General features: G+C 47.1%; 13 non-coding genes and 4 pseudogenes across 13 annotated transcripts in view; all 17 read left to right on the top strand.

The window, feature by feature from the left end:
- Positions 1-157: 157 nt before the first annotated feature.
- On the top strand, positions 158-276 carry LOC146277626 (5S ribosomal RNA). The gene has a single exon (XR_014765477.1). It is a non-coding gene; the product is annotated as a 5S ribosomal RNA (ribosomal RNA).
- A 176-nt stretch (positions 277-452) lies between these two features.
- Positions 453-571, top strand: LOC146277625 (5S ribosomal RNA). Its single transcript, XR_014764761.1, has one exon. It is a non-coding gene; the product is annotated as a 5S ribosomal RNA (ribosomal RNA).
- A 174-nt stretch (positions 572-745) lies between these two features.
- Positions 746-864, top strand: LOC146277624 (5S ribosomal RNA). Its single transcript, XR_014765465.1, has one exon. It is a non-coding gene; the product is annotated as a 5S ribosomal RNA (ribosomal RNA).
- A 180-nt stretch (positions 865-1,044) lies between these two features.
- LOC146277623 (5S ribosomal RNA) lies at positions 1,045-1,163 on the top strand. Its single transcript, XR_014765454.1, has one exon. It is a non-coding gene; the product is annotated as a 5S ribosomal RNA (ribosomal RNA).
- Positions 1,164-1,335: 172 nt separating this feature from the next.
- On the top strand, positions 1,336-1,454 carry LOC146277622 (5S ribosomal RNA). The gene has a single exon (XR_014764854.1). It is a non-coding gene; the product is annotated as a 5S ribosomal RNA (ribosomal RNA).
- Positions 1,455-1,630: 176 nt separating this feature from the next.
- Positions 1,631-1,749, top strand: LOC146277621 (5S ribosomal RNA). Its single transcript, XR_014765404.1, has one exon. It is a non-coding gene; the product is annotated as a 5S ribosomal RNA (ribosomal RNA).
- Positions 1,750-1,935: 186 nt separating this feature from the next.
- Positions 1,936-2,044, top strand: LOC146277620 (5S ribosomal RNA; annotated as a pseudogene).
- Positions 2,045-2,220: 176 nt separating this feature from the next.
- On the top strand, positions 2,221-2,339 carry LOC146277619 (5S ribosomal RNA; annotated as a pseudogene).
- A 170-nt stretch (positions 2,340-2,509) lies between these two features.
- On the top strand, positions 2,510-2,628 carry LOC146277618 (5S ribosomal RNA). The gene has a single exon (XR_014765443.1). It is a non-coding gene; the product is annotated as a 5S ribosomal RNA (ribosomal RNA).
- A 182-nt stretch (positions 2,629-2,810) lies between these two features.
- On the top strand, positions 2,811-2,929 carry LOC146277617 (5S ribosomal RNA). Its single transcript, XR_014765432.1, has one exon. It is a non-coding gene; the product is annotated as a 5S ribosomal RNA (ribosomal RNA).
- Positions 2,930-3,113: 184 nt separating this feature from the next.
- Positions 3,114-3,232, top strand: LOC146277616 (5S ribosomal RNA). Its single transcript, XR_014765421.1, has one exon. It is a non-coding gene; the product is annotated as a 5S ribosomal RNA (ribosomal RNA).
- Positions 3,233-3,402: 170 nt separating this feature from the next.
- On the top strand, positions 3,403-3,521 carry LOC146277615 (5S ribosomal RNA). The gene has a single exon (XR_014765410.1). It is a non-coding gene; the product is annotated as a 5S ribosomal RNA (ribosomal RNA).
- Positions 3,522-3,699: 178 nt separating this feature from the next.
- LOC146277614 (5S ribosomal RNA) lies at positions 3,700-3,818 on the top strand. The gene has a single exon (XR_014765506.1). It is a non-coding gene; the product is annotated as a 5S ribosomal RNA (ribosomal RNA).
- Positions 3,819-4,004: 186 nt separating this feature from the next.
- Positions 4,005-4,113, top strand: LOC146277613 (5S ribosomal RNA; annotated as a pseudogene).
- Positions 4,114-4,289: 176 nt separating this feature from the next.
- Positions 4,290-4,408, top strand: LOC146277612 (5S ribosomal RNA; annotated as a pseudogene).
- A 176-nt stretch (positions 4,409-4,584) lies between these two features.
- Positions 4,585-4,703, top strand: LOC146277611 (5S ribosomal RNA). The gene has a single exon (XR_014765399.1). It is a non-coding gene; the product is annotated as a 5S ribosomal RNA (ribosomal RNA).
- Positions 4,704-4,897: 194 nt separating this feature from the next.
- Positions 4,898-5,000, top strand: part of LOC146277610 (5S ribosomal RNA) — a 119-nt gene continuing 16 nt past the window's right edge. The window contains exon 1 of the ribosomal RNA XR_014765387.1: positions 4,898-5,000. This exon is cut by the window's right edge and continues 16 nt beyond it. This is a non-coding gene — a ribosomal RNA (5S ribosomal RNA).

Below are 5,000 nucleotides of genomic sequence, written 5' to 3'. Positions count from 1 at the left end.
AGAAACTGAAATCTTGCAATATGCACAAGTAGTCCTTCATGAAAGGGGCTGGAAGCTGTTTTCATTTTGACACGAGAGAGAGAGAGAGAGAGACTACCTTGCATTGTCAATTGCTAAATCTGTATATGGATAAGTAGCCTATGGTTGTCAACTTATTTCGTACGGCCATACCAGCCTGGCAACGCCCGATCTCGTCTGATCTCGGAAGCTAAGCAGGGTCGGGCCTGGTTAGTACTTGGATGGGAGACCGCCTGGGAATACCAGGTGCTGTATGCTCTTTTGCTCATTCACTTAGAAACTGAAATCTTGCAATATGCACAAGTAGTCCTTCATGAAAGGGGCTGGAAGCTGTTTTCATTTTGACACGAGAGAGAGAGAGAGAGAGAGACCACCTTGCATTGTCAATTGCTAAATCTGTATATGGATAAGTAGCCTATGGTTGTCAACTTATTTCGTACGGCCATACCAGCCTGGCAATGCCCGATCTCGTCTGATCTCGGAAGCTAAGCAGGGTCGGGCCTGGTTAGTACTTGGATGGGAGACCGCCTGGGAATACCAGGTGCTGTATGCTCTTTTGCTCATTCACTTAGAAACTGAAATCTTGCAATATGCACAAGTAGTCCTTCATGAAAGGGGCTGGAAGCTGTTTTCATTTTGACACGAGAGAGAGAGAGAGAGAGACCACCTTGCATTGTCAATTGCCAAATCTGTATATGGATAAGTAGCCTATGGTTGTCAACTTATTTCGTACGGCCATACCAGCCTGGCAACGCCCGATCTCGTCTGATCTCGGAAGCTAAGCAGGGTCGGGCCTGGTTAGTACTTGGATGGGAGACCGCCTGGGAATACCAGGTGCTGTATGCTCTTTTGCTCATTCACTTAGAAACTGAAATCTTGCAATATGCACAAGTAGTCCTTCATGAAAGGGGCTGGAAGCTGTTTTCATTTTGACACGAGAGAGAGAGAGAGAGAGAGAGAGACCACCTTGCATTGTCAATTGCCAAATCTGTATATGGATAAGTAGCCTATGGTTGTCAACTTATTTCGTACGGCCATACCAGCCTGGCAACGCCCGATCTCGTCTGATCTCGGAAGCTAAGCAGGGTCGGGCCTGGTTAGTACTTGGATGGGAGACCGCCTGGGAATACCAGGTGCTGTATGCTCTTTTGCTCATTCACTTAGAAACTGAAATCTTGCAATATGCACAAGTAGTCCTTCATGAAAGGGGCTGGAAGCTGTTTTCCTTTTGACACGAGAGAGAGAGAGAGAGACCACCTTGCATTGTCAATTGCTAAATCTGTATATGGATAAGTAGCCTATGGTTGTCAACTTATTTCGTACGGCCATACCAGCCTGGCAACGCCCGATCTCGTCTGATCTCGGAAGCTAATCAGGGTCGGGCCTGGTTAGTACTTGGATGGGAGACCGCCTGGGAATACCAGGTGCTGTATGCTCTTTTGCTCATTCACTTAGAAACTGAAATCTTGCAATATGCACAAGTAGTCCTTCATGAAAGGGGCTGGAAGCTGTTTTCATTTTGACACGAGAGAGAGAGAGAGAGAGAGACTACCTTGCATTGTCAATTGCTAAATCTGTATATGGATAAGTAGCCTATGGTTGTCAACTTATTTCGTACGGCCATACCAGCCTGGCAACGCCCGATCTCGTCTGATCTCGGAAGCTAAGCAGGGTTGGGCCTGGTTAGTACTTGGATGGGAGACCGCCTGGGTATACCAGGTGCTGTATGCTCTTTTGCTCATTCACTTAGAAACTGAAATCTTGCAATATGCACAAGTAGTCCTTCATGAAAGGGGCTGGAAGCTGTTTTCATTTTGACACGAGAGAGAGAGAGAGAGAGAGAGAGAGAGAGACCACCTTGCATTGTCAATTGCTAAATCTGTATATGGATAAGTAGCCTATGGTTGTCAACTTATTTCGTATGGCCATACCAGCCTGGCAACGCCTGATCTCGGAAGCTAAGCAGGGTCGGGCCTGGTTAGTACTTGGATGGGAGACCGCCTGGGAATACCAGGTGCTGTATGCTCTTTTGCTCATTCACTTAGAAATTGACATCTTGCAATATGCACAAGTAGTCCTTCATGAAAGGGGCTGGAAGCTGTTTTCATTTTGACACGAGAGAGAGAGAGAGAGAGAGACCACCTTGCATTGTCAATTGCCAAATCTGTATATGGATAAGTAGCCTATGGTTGTCAACTTATTTTGTACGGCCATACCAGCCTGGCAACGCCCGATCTCGTCTGATCTCGGAAGCTAAGCAGGGTCGGGGCTGGTTAGTACTTGGATGGGAGACCGCCTGGGAATACCAGGTGCAGTATGCTCTTTTGCTCATTCACTTAGAAACTGACATCTTGCAATATGCACAAGTAGTCCTTCTTGAAAGGGGCTGGAAGCTGTTTTCATTTTGACACGAGAGAGAGAGAGAGACCACCTTGCATTGTCAATTGCCAAATCTGTATATGGATAAGTAGCCTATGGTTGTCAACTTATTTCGTACGGCCATACCAGCCTGGCAACGCCCGATCTCGTCTGATCTCGGAAGCTAAGCAGGGTCGGGCCTGGTTAGTACTTGGATGGGAGACCGCCTGGGAATACCAGGTGCTGTATGCTCTTTTGCTCATTCACTTAGAAACTGAAATCTTGCAATATGCACAAGTAGTCCTTCATGAAAGGGGCTGGAAGCTGTTTTCATTTTGACACGAGAGAGAGAGAGAGAGAGAGAGAGAGACCACCTTGCATTGTCAATTGCTAAATCTGTATATGGATAAGTAGCCTATGGTTGTCAACTTATTTCGTACGGCCATACCAGCCTGGCAACGCCCGATCTCGTCTGATCTCGGAAGCTAAGCAGGGTCGGGCCTGGTTAGTACTTGGATGGGAGACCGCCTGGGAATACCAGGTGCTGTATGCTCTTTTGCTCATTCACTTAGAAACTGAAATCTTGCAATATGCACAAGTAGTCCTTCATGAAAGGGGCTGGAAGCTGTTTTCATTTTGACACGAGAGAGAGAGAGAGAGAGAGAGAGAGAGACCACCTTGCATTGTCAATTGCCAAATCTGTATATGGATAAGTAGCCTATGGTTGTCAACTTATTTCGTACGGCCATACCAGCCTGGCAACGCCCGATCTCGTCTGATCTCGGAAGCTAAGCAGGGTCGGGCCTGGTTAGTACTTGGATGGGAGACCGCCTGGGAATACCAGGTGCTGTATGCTCTTTTGCTCATTCACTTAGAAACTGAAATCTTGCAATATGCACAAGTAGTCCTTCATGAAAGGGGCTGGAAGCTGTTTTCATTTTGACACGAGAGAGAGAGAGAGACCACCTTGCATTGTCAATTGCTAAATCTGTATATGGATAAGTAGCCTATGGTTGTCAACTTATTTCGTACGGCCATACCAGCCTGGCAACGCCCGATCTCGTCTGATCTCGGAAGCTAAGCAGGGTCGGGCCTGGTTAGTACTTGGATGGGAGACCGCCTGGGAATACCAGGTGCTGTATGCTCTTTTGCTCATTCACTTAGAAACTGAAATCTTGCAATATGCACAAGTAGTCCTTCATGAAAGGGGCTGGAAGCTGTTTTCATTTTGACACGAGAGAGAGAGAGAGAGAGAGAGACTACCTTGCATTGTCAATTGCTAAATCTGTATATGGATAAGTAGCCTATGGTTGTCAACTTATTTCGTACGGCCATACCAGCCTGGCAACGCCCGATCTCGTCTGATCTCGGAAGCTAAGCAGGGTCGGGCCTGGTTAGTACTTGGATGGGAGACCGCCTGGGTATACCAGGTGCTGTATGCTCTTTTGCTCATTCACTTAGAAACTGAAATCTTGCAATATGCACAAGTAGTCCTTCATGAAAGGGGCTGGAAGCTGTTTTCATTTTGACACGAGAGAGAGAGAGAGAGAGAGAGAGAGAGAGACCACCTTGCATTGTCAATTGCTAAATCTGTATATGGATAAGTAGCCTATGGTTGTCAACTTATTTCGTATGGCCATACCAGCCTGGCAACGCCTGATCTCGGAAGCTAAGCAGGGTCGGGCCTGGTTAGTACTTGGATGGGAGACCGCCTGGGAATACCAGGTGCTGTATGCTCTTTTGCTCATTCACTTAGAAATTGACATCTTGCAATATGCACAAGTAGTCCTTCATGAAAGGGGCTGGAAGCTGTTTTCATTTTGACACGAGAGAGAGAGAGAGAGAGAGACCACCTTGCATTGTCAATTGCCAAATCTGTATATGGATAAGTAGCCTATGGTTGTCAACTTATTTTGTACGGCCATACCAGCCTGGCAACGCCCGATCTCGTCTGATCTCGGAAGCTAAGCAGGGTCGGGGCTGGTTAGTACTTGGATGGGAGACCGCCTGGGAATACCAGGTGCAGTATGCTCTTTTGCTCATTCACTTAGAAACTGACATCTTGCAATATGCACAAGTAGTCCTTCTTGAAAGGGGCTGGAAGCTGTTTTCATTTTGACACGAGAGAGAGAGAGAGAGAGAGACCACCTTGCATTGTCAATTGCCAAATCTGTATATGGATAAGTAGCCTATGGTTGTCAACTTATTTCGTACGGCCATACCAGCCTGGCAACGCCCGATCTCGTCTGATCTCGGAAGCTAAGCAGGGTCGGGCCTGGTTAGTACTTGGATGGGAGACCGCCTGGGAATACCAGGTGCTGTATGCTCTTTTGCTCATTCACTTAGAAACTGAAATCTTGCAATATGCACAAGTAGTCCTTCATGAAAGGGGCTGGAAGCTGTTTTCATTTTGACACGAGAGAGAGAGAGAGAGAGAGAGAGAGAGAGAGAGAGAGACCACCTTGCATTGTCAATTGCTAAATCTGTATATGGATAAGTAGCCTATGGTTGTCAACTTATTTCGTACGGCCATACCAGCCTGGCAACGCCCGATCTCGTCTGATCTCGGAAGCTAAGCAGGGTCGGGCCTGGTTAGTACTTGGATGGGAGACCGCCTGGGAATA

This window comes from Hypomesus nipponensis, chromosome 7 (genome assembly GCF_054491055.1).
Source record: "Hypomesus nipponensis isolate SF chromosome 7, ASM5449105v1, whole genome shotgun sequence".
NCBI lineage: Eukaryota > Metazoa > Chordata > Actinopteri > Osmeriformes > Osmeridae > Hypomesus > Hypomesus nipponensis.
The sequence above is the reverse complement of the archived record's forward strand: the minus strand, read 5'-3'. Positions and strand labels throughout refer to the sequence as shown.